The sequence below is a fragment of the Ochotona curzoniae genome, unplaced genomic scaffold, assembly GCF_017591425.1.
Source record: "Ochotona curzoniae isolate NIBS_2020 unplaced genomic scaffold, NIBS_Ocur_1.0 contig_3819, whole genome shotgun sequence".
NCBI lineage: Eukaryota > Metazoa > Chordata > Mammalia > Lagomorpha > Ochotonidae > Ochotona > Ochotona curzoniae.
This window is the reverse complement of record NW_024466004.1, coordinates 7,929,839-7,947,998: the sequence shown is the minus strand read 5'-3', so window position 1 is coordinate 7,947,998 and position 18,160 is coordinate 7,929,839. Positions and strand designations below refer to the sequence as shown.

Genomic DNA, 18,160 nt, shown 5'->3' with positions numbered 1-18,160 from the left:
CTCTCAGCTTCTGGCTTTGGATCAACTTAGCTCCAGCCGTTGCGGCTATTTGGGGAGTGAACCAGTGGATGGAAGACCTTTCTTTGTGTCTCTTCTCTCCATTAATATGATCTGCCTTTCTAATAAATAAATATGTTCTTTAAAATAAAATTATTTTAATTTTCAGTGAACTTAATTTAAGGTGTTTCTGTATCTTCCTAAGAAAAGTCAAGCAGCCTGGTTCAAATCTATCACATCACTACAAGGCCCAGGGCAGGAAGCAATGGCTGTTGACTCCGGCTATAGAAAGCAGCTCTGCGAAAACCCAGCCTAACAGGAGCATGGCACAGTTTTTGCCCACGTAAGACAATGGGAAAAGGATTCCTTTAAAGGAGGGGTGGAGGCTTCACCTTGAGATAAACTCAGTAACTCATATGTCTGCTTCCCTGATTTCTTTATAATTTGCTTTATTTAAAGGGAAGAGTGTCAGAGAGGGCGAGACATTGCTTCACTTCCCAAATGGCTGCAATGGATGGGACTGCATCCAGCTGAAGCCAGGAGTCCAGAATTCCAACCTGATTTCCCACAGGGTCAGTAAGGCCCCAAGGACTTGAGCCATCTGCTACTGTTTTCCAAGGCACATTATCAGGGAGCTAGATCAGAAGCAGAGCAAGTAAGTTAATGGCAATTAAAGGAGACCCTGAAGGTGGAACCTAATCCACCAGAGCTGATACACATGTAATAGAAAAACACACTAGAATTTCCTTTCTCTGCTACAAGAGGATACATCAAGTAGGCAGCCCTGGGGCTAATGTTGGGGCTCATGGGTTAAACAATGGCTTATGGAGCCTGTATCCATGTGGGAGTGCTAGTTTGAATTCCAGCTGCTCCGCTTCCAATCCAGCTATTAATGTTCCTGGAAAAGCATGGATGATCCATATGCTTGAGCCTAGCACTAATATGGGAGACCTAGATGGCGTTTCCGGCTCAAGACTTTGGCCTGGCCCCTGCCGGCCTGCTGCAGCCAAGTGGGAATGAACCAGAGGACAGGTTGGAGCTGTCTCTTGCTCTGGCATCTTTCCTTTTAAATAAAGATAGAAAGGAGGAGACTGCCATCTGCAAGCCAGGGCGGAGGCTCTTATATAAATGTATAAGTGAATGGCTAGCACCTTGGTGATGGGCCGCCCAGACTGTTGAAATTTGAGAAAATAAACCACTGTTGTTCAAACCACCTGGTCCGTTGTCTTGTTACGGCAGCCAGAACACAAAAATACACACTCCAGTGTTCAGAACCTCAGAACTTACTCTTGCAGTCTTCTTCAGTTTATATATAGACATATATATATATATATGATTTATTTATTTTTATTGGAAAGGCAGATATACAGAGAGGAAGAGAAAGAGAGAGGAAGATCTTTGGTCCCATGGTTCACTTCTCAAGTGGCCACAATGGCTGCAGCTGAGCTGATCTGAAGCCAGGAGCTAGGAACTTCTTCCAGGTCTCCCATGAGGGTGCAGGGTCCCAAGGCTGTCCTCGACTGCTTTCCCAGGCCACAAGCAGGGAGCTAGATGGGAAGCGGGGCCGCCAGGACTAGAAACAGCGCCCATATGGGATCCTGGTGCATTTAAGGCGAGGACCTTAGCCAGTAGGCCACTGTACCAGGTCCCAAACACTGGTTTTTAAAGTGATCTCAAATGTCTCTTGTTAAATTTCTCAGTGTATTTTCTAGGCTACACTGGAAATATCCTAAAGGGAAACCTGCTAACCAAGGGTATTTCAAAAATGTCACGGAGAGCCCAGTGGATGGCTCAAAGGCTAAATTCTCACCTTGTAAACATCGGGATCCCACATGGGCACCAGTACATGTCTCAGCTGCTCCACTTCCCATGCAGCTCCCTGCTTGTGGCCTGGGAAAGCAGTAGAGGATGGCCCCAAAGCCTTGGGACCCTGCATTAGAGTTGAGAGGTGACCCAGAAGAAGCTCCTGGCCTAGGATAGGCTCAGTTCTTGTCCTTGTAGCCATCTGGGGAATCAATGAATGGAAGATCTTTCTCTCTGTCTCTCCTCGCTGTAAATCTGCCTTTTCAATAAAAATAAATAATAATGCCTTTAAAAAATATGAAGAGAAAAAAAGGCAGATACCTTAGATACTCAATGTAGTTCAATAAGGAAAATAGGTGCTTTGGCTCCAAAGCCATAATGGACAATACTTCATTTTTCAGTGAAATTACTGCCCTGTTGAAAGCATTTTTGTTACTATGTAACAGGAAAATCCTTAGGCTTTAAGTATTGTGTATTTCACATTTCATGCTGTCTCTACACAGCCTTTCTTCCTCCCTGCCCTATTTCTCTTTCATGATTTCTCACTCCATCCAAAGATCTGCCCCTCACGGAATCATTCAAAGCTAGCTTTGGAGAGGAAATTCTTCTACTTGTGTCGTCTTCTGGTTGACGAAGTCTTGCTTTTGCTTTAGATTCTATTTCAAAATCCATTTCCTATGTGGAACTTTCAATGGTTCCTTTCCTCCATGATTTATGGTAATTTCTTAACTGCTAGAACATCTGATTTACCCTTAAATCTTTAACCTTTAAACACAGTGTACAACAATATACCAGCGCTCATATTAAAAAGATAAGCAGGGGGCTCAGCATGATGGCCTAGTGGCTAAAGTCCTCACCTTGAATGTGCTGGGATCCCATATGGGCACTGGTTCCAACCCCAGCAGCTCCAGTACCCATCCAGCTCCCTGCTTGTGGCCTGGGAAAGCAGTCGAGGATGGCCCAAAGCGTTGGGATCCAGCACCCACATGGGAGACCTGGAGGAAGTTCTTGGCTCCTGGCTTTGGATCAGTGCAGCACCAGCCGTTGCGGTCACTTGGGGAGTAAATCATCGAATGGAAGATCTTCCTCTCTGTGTATCTGACTTTGCAATAAAAATAAATAAATCTTTAGAAAAAAAATGGTAAGCAGGGCCCAGCATGGTAGCCTATTGGCTAAAGTCCTTGCCTTGCATGCACTGGGATCCCATATGGGCTCTGATTCTAACCCCAGCAGCTCCACTTCCCATCCAGCTCCCTGCTTGTGGCCTGGGAGAGCAGTAGAGAATGGCCCAAAGCCCTGGAACCCTGTGCCCACGTGGGAGACCCAGAAGAAGCTTCTGGCTCCTGGCTTCAGGTCAGCTCAGCTCTAATCATTGCAGATTGTTCTCTTTGGGTATACATTATTTTACCTACAATATACACCATGAGAAAATGATTTCAATGCATATCGGGTGACACAAAAAGAGAAGCAAGTTGAAAAGTTGGAAATTTTTTAAAAGCCCTCCAGTTTGAGGCTTGTGGCTGGAGGCAGTTCTCCGCACCTCCCGGGGTGAAGCCTCAGCTCACAAGTGCGATTTCACCTGGGCTGTCCAGGATTCCTCCAACCCTGAAAGCCTAACACGTCTGCAGATTAACACCCAGGTAGTGAGAACGAGCCAGTCGACCTCGAATTACATTTATTTTCACCTCTAGGAAAAATCAGCATTAAGCCAAAATATAACACCACAAGCTTCTTTGAAAGCCAAGAGAAAAGCAATACTTCCAATTGAAATGACACAATTAAAAACAACTTTTATTCTCACTTACCAAGTGAAAGGAAATCTGTTCTGTCTTTGGTGGGGGGGTAATGACGTCTATCCATGGAAAGATTTACTTCTAAAAACTCACTATATTATTTCTCAGGCTAAACTATGAAAGTTTGGGGCCCCGCACATAGCAGAGGTGCAGGTCCTAACTGCTCCATTAGCAATCCAGCTCCCTTTTAGTGCACCTGGAAAGGCAGTAGGAGATGGCCGACGTGTTCGGGTCCCTATTTCCACAAGTGAGACCTAGATGGAGTTCCTGGCTCCTATGTTTGGCCTTAGCATGAGCCAACCCTGGCTGCTGCAGTCATCTGGGGAGTGAACCAGCAGATGAAAGTTCTCTTTGTAACTCTGCCATTCAAACAAGCAAATACATAAATAAATCTAAAAATAAGAAAAAAGAAAAAGCTATCAAAGGCCCCAGCGTGGTAGCCTAGCAGTTAAATTCCTTGCTTTAGACATCTAGGGATCTCATTTGGGCACTGGTTCATATCCCAGCAGTCCCACTTCCCATCCAGCTCTTTGCTTGTGGCCTGGAAAGCAGTAGAGGACGGCCCAAAGCGTTGGGACCCCGCACCCACGTGGGAGACCTGGAAAAAGCTCCCGGCTCCTGGTTTCGGGTCAGCTCTGTTCTAGCTGTTGTGGCCGCCTGAGGAGTGAATCAGAGGACAGAAGATCCTTCTCTGTCTCTCCTGTCTATAACTCGCCTTTCCAATGGAAAAAAAGTCTTTTAAAAAAACTATCAAAATTTGTTCTGAAAACCTCTGACATTAATTCTAACTTCACATGTAATCACAATTAACTTTCTTTAAAAAGCACAAATATAAATCTATATTTAATCCTTCAAAATGGCATCCAGAATTCTCCTATTCTACTTCTTGAGAAATTTATGGAGAGATAAATACAACTACAAGTTGTTTCATATTCATAAAATGTGCATGTATTAGTTAATTAAGCAACCATAGCTTTAAAAAAAAAAAAAAAACACCTTTTGGTGGCTAGAGTGGTGGCATAGCTAGTTAATTTTCTACCTGTGGCACTGGTACCCTATATGGGCACAGATTTGTGTCCAACGGGCTCACTTGCCATCTAGTTCCTTGTTTCTGGCCTGGGAAAGCAAAGGAGAATGGCCCAAGGTCTTGGCTCCTTGCATCCCCATACGAGAGAATCTCCAGGTTGCAGGTTCCGGACAAACCCGGACTTGGGTATTGTTGTCATTTAGGGCATGAACTAGCAGAGGAAAGACTTGGGTTTCCCCCACCACTTCTTTAACTCTTTCAAGTAAAATAACTTAAAAAAAAAAAAAAAAAGATTTGGGCTAGGCACAATAGCCTAGTGGCTAAAATCTTTTCCTGGCATGAGCCAGGAATCCCATGTGGGTACCAGTTCAGGTTCCAGCTATTCCACTTCCTGTCCAGCTCCCTGCTTTTGGCCCGAGATAGTAGAAGATGGTCCAAAGCCTTGGAATCCTGCCCAACGTGGGAGACCTGGAAGAGGTTCTGTGCTCCTGGCTTTGGCATGGCTCCGTTCCAGCTGTTGCAACCATTTGGGAGTGAAGATCTTTCTCTCTGTAGTTGCTTTTCTTTGTAAATCTTTCCAATAAAAAATTTTTAGAAAAAAAAATGTATTGAAAAGTCACATTAACAGAGAGGAGGAGACAGAAAGATCTTTTGTCTGTGGATTCATTCACCAAATGGCTGCAATGGCCAGAGTTAAACCCATATAAAGGTAGGGGCCAGGATCTTCTTCCAGGTCTCCCACGTGGGTGCAGGATCCCAAGGCTTTGGGCCACCTTCCACTAATTTTTCAGACCACAGCAAGTAGCTGGACGGGAAGTAGAGCAGTCAGGATACAAACTGGCACCCATATGGTATCCCTGCCCTTAGAGGTAGAAGATTAACCAATCAAACCTGTACAGGCCACAAAAAAATAAATCTCAAAAAAATTCTGAAGAAATGCTTAGGGCTACAAAACTTACTCTTTAATGGGGATGTCAATATCACCACTTTCCTAAACCCATCGAAATTTCCTTTCTGCCTAGGATCATTTGGATATTTTAACCATCATTTGCGGATCACCTAAATTATTAATTTAAAAATTGTCCTCCGATAGGATCTCAAGTACAGCCTCCAGCTGCAGTGGTTAGGTTAGACCAAATCATTTCACAGGCCTTCCATGGTCTATGGCTGGGTGGTGGCCGTGCCTGCTGAATACCTACTCCAAATAGAAACCTAACAAAACTGATTCACCTTTTTTGTTGTTTTGTTTTACAAAATCACAATTTTTTAAAAAATGTATGTCAGGCACCTGGTGAGATGGTTCTATGGCTAAATCCTCATCTTGCGCACACCAGGATCCCACATGTGCACTGGGTTGTGTCCCAGGTGCTCTGTTTCCCATCTAGCTCCCTACTTGTGGCCTGGGAAAGAAGTAGAGAATGGCCCTAAGCCTTGGGACCCTGCAGCCACACTGGAGACCCAGAAGAATCTCTTTCAATGTGACCACTTGAGTGGATGGAAGATATTTCTCTGTAAATCTGCCTTTCCGAAAAAAAATTAATCTTTAAAAGAAATGTAGGACAGACAAGTTTAAAAGATGTCAAATCTGAATGAAGGCACTGCAGTTTCAACACTCCTCAGCTATATTTAAAATAGTTGCTATTAGGGCGTGGCACGGTAGACTGGCAGCTGAAGTCCTCGCGTTGCACACCCCAGGATCCCATATGGGTGCCTGTTCACGTCCTGACTCTACTGCTTTGGAATGGCAGGAGCGCCTGGCTCCTGGCTTCAGCTCTGGCATTTCGGCCGCTTGGGAAGCGAGTCAGTGGACAGAATATCTTTATCTCTCCTCCTCTCTGTTAATCTGAATTTCCAATAAAATTAATTTCAAAACAAAATTGCCATTAGGGTTGGTGTGTTGGCTCAACTTTTAATCCTCTATCCCCAAGCGTAGCATCCCATGTGAGTGCTAGTTCATGCCCAGGCTGCTCCACTTATTGTCTGGGAAGGCAACAGAGGATGTCTCAAAAGCTTGGAACTCTGAAACCATGTGGGAGACCTGGAAGATGCTTCTGGGTTTGGATCGGCTCAGCTCCAGCTATTGCAGTCATTTGGGGAGTGAATCAGCAGATGAAGAGTCTATGATGACTAGTGTGGAAATTGATTTTCATTGAATGACGAAGAAAATTCCACAGTGACCGTTTGTGGCCATGCATGAGGAGCTTGGGCACCAGTTCAAACAGGTCAGGAGCTGGTATTGTGGTACACCAAATTAAGCTGCCACCTCAGACACTGGCATCCCCATATGGGTGCCAGTGTGAGACTCAGCTGCTCCACTTCTGACACAGCTCCCTGCTAATGTGCCTGGGAAAGTAGCAGATAACCCAAGCACTTGGGCCCCTGTACCCACATGGGAGACCTGGAACAAGCTCCTGGCTCCAGCCTTGCATAGCCCTGGTCATTATATGGCCATTTTGGGGAGTGAACAGCAGATGGAAGGTTCTTTCTCTCTGTTTTTCCCTTTCCCTAATTCTGCCTTTCAAATAAATAAAAACTAAGTCTTGTGCGGAAAACCAAAAACAGGCCAGGCTGTGCTTTCCTGCAGACTAAGAAAAAGTCCTTTTGGGCCCGGCGCAGTGGCGCAAGTGGTTAAGGTCCTCACCTTGCACGCCCGGGATCCCATATGGGCGCCGGTTCTAATCCCGGCAGCCCCGCTTCCCTTCCAGCTCCCTGCCTGTGGCCTGGGAAAGCAGTCGAGGACGGCCCGAAGCTTTGGGACCCTGCACCCGCGTGGGAGACCCGGAAGAGGCTCCTGGCTTCGGACCGGCATAGTATCGGCCCATTGCGCTCACTTGGGGAGTGAATCATCGGACGGAAGATCTTCCTCTCTGTCTCTCCTCTCTGTATATCCACCTTTCCAATAAAAAATAATAAAAATAAATCTTTAAAAAAAAAAAAGTCCTTTTGATGTGTTATTCCACTGGCCACAACTTGGTAATCATGCCTGTTTTCAAGCTACAGAGAGGCCTTTAAAAAGCCTTTTCCTAAAGCCGATCACATCTTACAGATTTTAAATACTTTCCCTTAAAGTTTGTAAAGTGCTGTGCTTCACACCAATAGCACTCCAAACATAACTTGAAATACACCACAAAATACTCAAAATCTCAAATGTCCTCTCTAAAAATTAGAAGTGTTTAAGGTGAAAGATGTGACCGACTCCTGATAGCCGTTAGGCACAAAGCTGAAGTGTGACCCCCACACAAAATTCACCATCCCATGCAAATAAAAACCTCAGAATTTACTCAGGGGTAGGCTTGATATTTGGCATACACTGTCAGCCTAAGAGACCTGGGTTTTCTGGTCATAATTATAATCTATCAGCAAAAATACTGTTTTTCCCTTTGAAATGGAGGCATTTAATTTGCAAGATCTGAAAATGTTTAGCTACTAAGCAGCCATTTGGAGATTAAATTTCTCCATGAATTTAACATGAACGGCAAAATGCATGATCTCTGCTATATATCCAAATCTCAATTCTGTTAATCAGTAATGCAGCCTGCTTCATAATTCATTCAATGAAGGTAAAAGCTACTTTAGAGGGTTGAGAACTTAATGCTATTTATTAAATACTACTAGGGAATGAGGGGCTGTCAATCCACCTGTCATGTTGGCTGGTGACATCCACATCTACCATTGAAGCGCTGGTTGGAAACCTATTCCACTTCCAGCCATCGTACCTAAGAAAGCAGTGGATGATGGTCCAAGCATTTGGGACCTTGCCACCCATTTGGGAAACCAGGATAAAGTTCTTGGCTATTGGTCTCAGCCTGGCCTGGCCCTAGCTCTTGCACACATTTGGGCATGTTTGGGGAGTGTACCAGGGAATAGAAGACCTATCTCCTTATCACTTTGCCTATCAAGTAAATAAAAATCTCAAAAAAAAAAAATGTCAACCATCAGGATGTAAAACAACATAAGTTTAAAAAAAGTCCCCTCTCTCATGTTCTGAGAATGTTTATTTGAAAGGCAACACACAGATAAAAAGAAAATATTTTAACAGCAGGCCAGGACACAAGGGATAGTTCATGATAATACAAAGCAGCATCAGAGCTTGAAGTGGAAAAAGCTAATTCTATGAAAATAATCTTTTCCACAGGATAACCCACTGCTGGGATCCCTACACCCCATGTTGGAGTGAACAGGATTGAATCCTGCCTGTTTCTGGCTCCCGGCTAATTGCCAGGAGGCACCAAATAATAAGATACTTGGGTCCTTTGCCTCTCATGTGGGCAACCCAGATGAAGTTCAAAGCTCCTATCTTTGACTTGGCTGTGAGAGGAATTTGGGGGATGAACCAGGGGCTCCAAAATCTGCATCTCTTTCTGTGTTGTTCTACATTGCAAATAAAGAGAAAAGAAACGTCTTACATGTCCTCATTCTCTCTTCCAGGCTTTCATTTCAGGCAATGTGATTAACGTGTTTGCAAGACAGAGATCCAAAGAACCCACAAAATTAGAAAATATTTAAGTTTATTACAAAGATATTTTATTAAAAAGATTCATAATTAAGCAATTCACAATTTTACAAATGAAAGCCGATTAGGAGTCAGGGGGCTGGGACAGGCAGATCTGGTGTGGTGAAGTTTCAGGGCGTGTCCCCAAGTGGAAGCTGGGAGGAAAGAAAGCCACAGCTGCTCCTCCCACTACCTCCTTTGGGTCACGTTCCCAAACACCCAACAAGAGCCAGGCTGCTGCAGTGCTGGGGGAGCACAGAGCCAGGCATCAAAGTCTATTCCTTTTCAGGAAGCTATCCCTTCTCCACTGTAACTTCCCCCAGCCTGCTGACCACTTCACTCGCCACAGTGCCCACCCACTATAGGATACTACCTCTCCAGAGGTCGCAGGCCCCCGCAGTGCTGTCAGCAAACAGAGAGCGTCCAACACATTCTAAGTGCTATGCTGAAGGCTTGGGGTAAACCAGTAAACAAGGAGACGTCACATGAGACTCCTAGACCTTCCTCTCAGAACCTGCGTCTAAGTGAAACTCAACCTGCGCGATAGTGTAATGGTTAAGGTCTTCGCCTTCCACGTGCCAGTTCTAATCCTGGCAGCCCTGCTTCCTGTCCAGCTCCCTGCTTGTGGCCTAGGAAAGCAGTCGAGGACGGCCCAAGGCCTTCGGACCCTGGACCCACGTGGAAGACCTGGAAGAGGTTCCTGGCTCCTGGCTTCAGATTGGCTCAGCTGCAGCTGTAGCATCTGCTTGGGAAGTGAGCCACTGGATGGAGGATCTTCCTCTCTGTCTCTCCTCCTGTCTGTATATCCGCCTTTTCAATAAAAATAAATAAATCTCACAGGCAGGATTGGTGTGAGAGGATACTTTCTCTTGCTCGCAGTACCTCAGTAGAAGCACCCATCTTCCCCAGAAAATAGAGTACTGTGCCAACAGTTTAAGGGAGTATGTGAGTAACTGTAAATGCCGCAAATGTTTACATGTTACCCATTTTTGTGGTAAAATATATCATGCACTTCTTACTCCAACCATTTTTCAATGCTCGCTTCAGTGGCAATAAGTGCAGTCACACTGCTGTGCATCCATCACCACTGTCACAACTGAGTCATTATCCCAAATGTAAACTCTGTACCCTCACTCCCTTACACTATTTTCCTGATTACATTCAGAGCCCAGCACTGCCATTATCTCTTGCCTCAGTAGCATTTCAAAGTTTATCACAGAAATCACTACCTTGTAACCACCCCTCAATTCCCCAGCTCATTACTTCCTGTCACACCTGGAGGGCAAAGCTCCAGCCCTGGCTAAACAGATCACCTGCTGGATCTTGGCTGCTATCCTGACTACTCAATGTTGCTGCCAGGAAACCAGCCACAAGTCCCAGAGAGATTACCTTGGTTCCCACGGATTTCCTTGCTCGGCAGTCCAAGGTGAGCTGCCCCTCTCCTGAAACCAGCCATCACCTCTAAGCGGCTGGCCTTGCAGAGCCGACAAAGACCCATTCGACACCTCTCAGATTCACAAACCCCCTTGAACTTGCACCCATACTCTCTGCCTTCTCTCCTACAACACAGCAGGGGGGGTTCCTGTTCCATCAAAGGCACACTCTCCTGTGCTTTCTGTTTCTTATAAATTCTGCTCCCCTGATGATCTGGCATCTTCTCTGCTTTTCTTCTCTGCTTTCTGTTGGATATTCTCATTGGCCTGCTTGAAATGCTCTTCTAACTCCTGCCATGTATGCCCATTTCACCTTTCCCCCAGCCATCAATGTGCAGTCTCTTCAACATGTGTACACCACATGTCCCATTCTCCTCACAGTGCTTCCCAACCTGGCTCCACCCTGAGCCACTGAAACCACAGCATGCTGCCAGATCCAAGCAGGCAGTTCTCCACTCTCTGAGCACCTCAACCTGGACAAAGATAATAATACTGTCTCCCGATGTAGTGGCTGAGCCTTTTCACTCTTCTCCACTCAACCATCAGCTACTCAAAGTACCTTAGGACTTATCTTGCTGTCACAATGAATGCCCACTCTGGACCACTCCCTGGGCTTAACTAAATATTCAATGCCTACTCGACATTCCACTAGGATGTCACAAGTATATTTAAACACAACAGGTTCCACGCATGGAACATCACCATTCTCTCTCTCCTTACATATTATTTTCAGTGTTCTCTACCCAGGAAATGGTACCAGCAGCCATGCAAGGTGTGGCCAGAAACCTGAAATCCTTCTGATTCCACCTCCAAAATATAACTGAAACTTCACATATTTCTTCCACCTGCACTGCCATTCTACTTGCCTAGACTAATCACAGTATCTTTTTGCCTCTCTTCTCTGCTTCCACTTCCCTGTGTAACAGTGACCTTTCAACACATCACCTCCTAACCAAAGCCCTAAAACCCTTCAACAGTTTCTCATTGCCACCAGAATTAAATTTAAAAATTTCCCCTATGGTCTACCACAAGAGGCCCAACAGGATCTCTTCCCACTCACTCCATTCTCTCCTTGCTCAAAAGAACCTGTTTTTCACTCTCACATCCTAAGTGTTCCCTGATCCTTACTGATCCAAATGGTAAATCCTAATATAGTTTTCTAGATCCACCAGTCATTTCTTTTTCTTCATCAGTAATTATCTGTGTTAATGTTCTATTTACTTTAAATCTTTTGGCTATAGACAACTGTCTTGAACTCCACTGAAACCTACTTTTATTCCCCAAATGGCGCCAACTGCCACAAGTGAGCTAACCTGAAGCCAGGAGCCAGGAACTGGGTCACCCATGTGGATGCAGGATCCCAAGGCCTTAGGTCATCCTCTGCTGTTTTCCCAGGCCATAAGCTGGGACATGAACCAGCACACACATATGGGATGCTGACGCTTGCAGGTGGAGATTAGCCAGCTGAGCCATCACCCTAGCCCAAAACCTACTTTAAAATACAGAAATGAGGGTAAGGGCCTGGCATAATGGTGTAGTGGCTAAAGTCCTCACCATGAACACGCCAGGATTGCATATGGGTGGCAGTTCTAATCCCAGCAGCCCCGCTTCCCATCCAGCTTGCTACTTGTAACCTGGGAAAGCAGCTGAGGACGGCAAAAAGCTTTGGGACCCTGCACCCGCGTAGGAGACATAGAAGCTCCGGGATCCTAGCTTCAGACTGGCTCAGCTCGCTTGGGGAGTGAATCATTGGACGGAAGATCTGCCTCTCTGTCTCTCCTCCTCTCTGCATATCTCACTTGCCAATAAAAATAAAATCTTTTAAAAAGAAAATAAAGAAATAAAGAAATGAGGGTGAGCAGTTGCCCATGTGGGTGGGCAACACAGATGTAGTTCCAGGCTTTTGCCAGACCCAGCCTCAGCTCTTGAAGCGTTTGGGGAATAAACCAACAGATGGAAGAACTCTTTCCATCTTTCTGTGTCTGTATTGCAAATAAATGAAAAATAAAACGAAGTTACTCCTTCCTTCTGACTTCACTTCAAGCTTTACCACATTTTAGTCAAAGACTATAATTACATTGGCATCTACCATGAGAAACAAGGGCAATAAAACCGCAAGAGATATTAAAAAACTGGAACTGACTCTACTCCCACTCAGTAATCTAGACTGCACACACTCTGCTCACAGGCATTCAACAACAGTGCCTTACAAAGTTTCAAATGCTGAGAAAAAGAAAAGCGGGCATATGTAAAAATACAAACATCTGCATTAGATGATCAGTGAGTTTTTAATCTCTTCCCCCCTAGCAACCATTAAAAATGATGACTTGAGAAAAATAAAGGGGCAGCACAAAATAAAATACAGGATTCTTGATTGGAAAAAGTTAACTATTTCATCACTACCTTGGTTCTCATTTTGATCAGGTCATCTAGTCAACCACCTGCTGCAGGTGCTTATCTTCATCCATCATCTGTTCTTTCCTGTGGAGTATAAAAACTTCCCATGGGGCAGATAGGAAGTATAAAAAACATGCCTCCCTCCCCAAATCCAGGAGACACGTTCCTAAGTCAAAATTCAGAAAATGATAATTCTTACAATGATTTATCTCTTATCTCGCAGTCTTTCCTATCCCTGATTACTGTATCAAATCAGTATATAATTCTATTTTTGTCCTATAAAGCTGTCTTGCTAAAACTAGGTAGCCTAGCTAGACCTAGAAGCCTAGATGTTATGTAACTCAATCCAATAAGTTTTTCTTTTTCTCTTTTTTTAAATAGTGAGATTTTAAAATTCTTAGGATGTCTTAAATCTTTCCATATGAAAAAAATTCTTGGGCCCAGCGGTGTGGCCTAGCCTCTAAAGTCCTCGCCTTGAACGCGCCAGGATCCCTTATGGGCGCTGGTTCTAATCCCAGCAGCCCCACTTTCCATCCAGCTCCCTGCCTGTGGCCTGGGAAAGCAGTCAAGGACGGCCCCATGCTTTGGGACCCTGCATCCATGTGGGAGACCTGGAGGAGGTTCCTGGCTCCTGGCTCTGGATTGGCACAGCACCGGACATTGCAATCACTTGGGGAGTGAAATACTGGACGGAAGATATTTCTATCTCTTTTTCTTTCTGTATATCTGACTTTGTAATAAAAATAAATCTTAAAAAAAAAAAACATTCTTGGTTAGCTTCAAATGGCAGCTTTGAGGAAAAAACAAAACAGAATGAACAAGAGCAATAAAACTGCAGGACTTCACAGTGATAGAAGTTGTAAATCTGATGTGTCAATTCATAGAGGCCAGCAGCTCCACAGAACACAGGACAATCCAAGAATATGGACGCATCATACTGGAACCACAAGCAAGGTTCTGGAATCTCTGTGAGATTCAGATAGAGCGGATGGGAGGCGGAGTTGAATAATGAAGGCAGTGGGAGGGGGCTAACAAACTGGAAGTCAAAGTTTAAAAATAGGATTGCAGGTCCAATGTGGTGGCCTAGTGGCTAAAGTCCTTGCCTTGAACACACTGGGATCACATATAGGCACCGGTTCTAATCCTGGCAGCTCTACTTTCCATCCGGCTCCCTACAGGTGGCCCGGGAAAGCAGCTGAGGACCGCCCAAAGACTTGGGATCCTGCACTCACATGGAAGACCTGGAGGAGGTTCCTGGCTCCTGGATATGGATCTGCACAGCAGCAATGGCCGTTGCGCTCACTTGGGGAGTGAATCATTGGATGGAAGATCTTCCTCTCTGTCTCTCCTCCTCTCTGTATATCTGACTTTGCAATAAAAAAGAAAAACTCTTTATTGAAAATAATAATAAAATAAAAATTAAAAATGGGCTTGTTAATGTACTGTGAAAAAACCCAAGAAGGGAGCCAGAAAAAAGGGTGCTACAAATCTCTATCTCTACTTTAGCAACAGTTCTATGGCTGATCCTCACGCTGATCTGTAAATCATACCCTTCAAGCAAAAGAACAGGGCTTTTGGGATCCAAGGGCAGTCTTACACCACTGAAGGCTGCAAGACCTTGAACAAACAGCCAATCTCTAACGGCATTAGTTTCTCCCACGGTAAACACACAATAAAATCAGTACCATACAACGATAAGCAGGAATTATCTAGAACAGGGAACACATTTCCAAAGATTTCATTAAGCGGTCCAAAGTATCCACCATCTACAGTGGAAGAGTAAGGTGTTTGTAAACAGGAGGACCTGCCTCCCCACCACTATGTTCATTTCAACCCACTAGAATTTAAATAGTTACTTTCTAACTCAGCGGACTCCTACAGAATCAAGGCCTTAGGCCATTTTTCCTTCTCTTTGCTGCTACAATTTAAAACAGAGCTAACCCCATCCCCCAGTCCCTTTCTCAGGTCCCTGAAGAGAGGTTCCTTTGCAGTATTCTACTAACCTGGATGCTTTTAGGAACAGGGCAGGTCTGTTTTTCAGAAAGGAAAAGGCTGGGCATTTTAAGAGTTTCACTTTGCCAATCAGAGTCCCGAAAAGATGTTTCAACGTACTAGGAAAGACAACCTGCTGTTTCCAATCGCTGTCACGGGCCACAAGAGACAAAGGTCTCTCTAGGGTTTTTATAATCCAAACACCAACTGAAATACAGGATCCACAGACAACCAGGTTATTGGAAGACCACTGTCCTCAACTGTCTGCCTGCGATTGTTGTTAGCGTGGTTTGCCTCCACTCTCAACAACTCTTAAGAGAAAAACAAGCAAAGGCCCGATGCCAGCTCCCTTCACCCCGCCAAGCTGACCCAAAGGGCCATCCAGCCCCGGGTAGCAGAAGACGCCAGGAACCCCTCACCTCTAACGGGGAACCCTAAGGGGTGCGGCGGCAGGAGGGTGCTGGTCACCCATCAGTCCCTGGCCCGACCCCGGCCCGCCGGTTTCCTCGGAACCAAGACACCGGCCCCAGCCGGCAGCCTCCTCTTTCTGAGTCTGGGAGCGGGGGATGGGAGTGGGGAGGGAGGTGATCGTGAGGAAAGCGAAGACCCCCCCGAGTTCCCGGCCCCAGAACTCCAGCCCCGCCACGCGTGGCTTCCCCTGGCCTCGGCCAGGACAGTGTTCGCGCAGGGCGCCGCCCGCGCCGCGAGGGAAGATGGCGCCCGCCGAACAACTGCGCCACCAGCCCTGGCGGCGGGCCAGGCCCAGCGCCATCTTAGCGCCTTCCAGCCGCCCCCCACCCCCACGACACCCCCACCCCGAAGTCCTGCGTTCCGGGCGGCTCCGGGCGGCCCCCGAGAACCGCGCCGTCTCAGCACACACAAGCACCGCCGCTGCCTCTCCTATCTTCGGGCCGGCGCGGGCCTCGGCCAGGGGACGCCAAGCTGGGCCGCGAGTCCTCGGCGCGGCTCGGGAACCCGTCCGGGTCGGGCCGCGCGGCTGTTCAGCGCGGTGCTCCGGAACCAAGCAGCGGCTACCGGGAAGGGGAGCCCCGCCAGCAGGTGCGCGTCGCCGGCCCTCAACTCTTCCCCACAGCCGCGACCGTCTGCGGCGAGTAGGAGGAAGCCGGGATGAAAAATAAACCCCGTCCGAGCCGCCGCCGCCGCCTCCCTCCCCACCCTGTCCCCTCCCCCTCTCCAGACGCGGGGTCCATTTTGCCGAGAAGAAAGAAAATGCGATTCACACCCAAGAGCTTCCGAGAGAGAGAGAGAGAGAAAAGGAATGAGGGCGGGGGTGGGGGGGCGAAACAGAGGGGAGGAGATTGGAAAAGCTTATTTTTCTTCCTCGCCCGCCGTCACTCCAGGCCCTCCCTGCCCCCTGTTCGCGGCCCCACCGCGCCGTCCTCCCCTCGCCGAGCCCCGCTCCCTCCTTCCCGGCTCCCGGCGGCTCCGGGGGGCGGAAAACACACTCAACACTCGGCGCACACAACTAATTTTAAACCGGCTCAATCAATGAGTCATTAAAAGGTTTCCCTCCCCTCCCCTCCCCATTGCCAACCGCCACGCCACCCCCCTCCCTTTCCCGGGCTCTCCCTCTCCCCGCTCCAGAAATTTGCATCCGCGGAAAAGGGAAAGAAAAAAAAAAAAAGGAAAGAAAAAAAGGCGCCAGGGCCCCCACCCCGCCAAGGCGCCCCCGGCCCGGCCCTGCCGCCCCCTGCCTGCCCGTCTGAGACACTGAACTTGGTCTTCCCGGGGCCACGGCAGCGCTGGGAGAGGCATAAACACTCGATTCCCCTTTTCTCCGTGTCCATTAAACATCCACCCACCACCACCATCACCCACCCACAAACCCACCCCCCCCAAAAAAAAACACAGCCTTAGCCAATAGCTCTCTGGGCTGAAACCTAATATCCTGGTTTTGGCAACTCGGTGTTTAATTTGCTCCTCTTTCTTCTCTGTCTGGAGATAGATCTCCAGCCCCCCTCCCTCGCTTTTCCCCTCCCAGAAGGAAAGAGGCAGAGGAAGGAGGTTGTGTGTTTTTTTTTTTTCTCCTTGAAATTTTTATCACAAAATTATAATACACTCAAAGGGAAACTCACCGTCATGAAAAAGCAGTGCCTTGTCAACGGGGTTTCTGCGCCATCGCACCAGGGGCGGCGGCGGCGGCGGCGGGCGCGGGGCGCGGGGCGCGGGCGCGGGAGCTCCCGGCCGAGCGGCGCCGGCCACACGCGCTCCGCTCTCTCTCTCGCTCACCCCCGCGCCGGGCGGCGGGCGCCCGCTCCCCGCGCCCGCCCGGCCTTCATGCTCTGCGCCCGGGCAAACCGCTCGCCTGCTCCTCTACCTCCAAACTTCGGTTCTCTCGTCTGGCAAAAAAAAAAAAAGTGGAGATTAAGAATTTTTTTTAATAAAAAAATTTTTTTTTGACATCAAGCGCTAACGCTGTTTTAATTCCTGATTCCTTTGGGATTTTTTTTTTTTGTAACTTCTGAAATATATTGAATGTTTATTCGAGAAACAGTTTCGGGGGGGAGGAGGCGCTTTTAAAATAAAGGTTCCCGAGGTGCTTGCGGATTCTGTGCAGGCGAATTACACACACACACACAGCCGGTTTTAGCTGGACTCAGGCTGGATGACAGCGTAAGAAAAAACAGTATTTGTGTAGAAGCTTAATGAAGCAAGGCACTGTGAGGTTTTGTGTGTGCTTTTGAAAAAGGAAAACATCATTTTTAACTTAATATGTGTAAATAACTGGCTCATCTAACTAGAAAAGGTACTGAACTTTGCAACCATCTTTTTCCATTCCAACCATAGGTGCAGCCTTCGCTGTGAACCTTGTCTGTCAAACGTTACAAAGGAAAACAAAACATGAGACTAAGTAAGAGAAGGAGCTGAGTAAATCACTCAAAAACACTTCTGACTGCTCTCTTTACACTGGGATCTTTGCTCTGGGAGTTTGTGCCGAGGCCCCTATCCTTCAGACAAGGGAGCTCTGCAACCTTTGCAAGCTCTCTGGTCCAAATGTAATTACCACCTGTCTTAAATCTCAAATGTCAAATTACTGAGACTTCACCCTATAAGCCTGTAGTGTCCAGAGTGCTTCAATCAGTGTTCATTCTTTGCAGTGCAGTTTCAGAGCAAATCACCCCCCCTCCCGCCCAAACTGGTGGGGTTCTGTTGTTGTCTTTTTTTTTTTTTTAATAAACATGGGAAAGCAAAACATAAATTGTTA

General features: G+C 46.8%; 1 protein-coding gene across 1 annotated transcript in view; it reads right to left on the bottom strand.

The window, feature by feature from the left end:
* BICRAL (BRD4 interacting chromatin remodeling complex associated protein like) overlaps positions 1 to 17,127 on the bottom strand; it is a 74,744-nt gene extending 57,617 nt beyond the window's left edge. Inside the window, exon 1 of the mRNA XM_040983387.1 lies at positions 17,031 to 17,127. The gene's annotated coding sequence lies outside the window, so the exon portion shown is untranslated. The remainder of the gene's footprint in view (positions 1 to 17,030) is intronic.
* Positions 17,128 to 18,160: the final 1,033 nt, after the last annotated feature.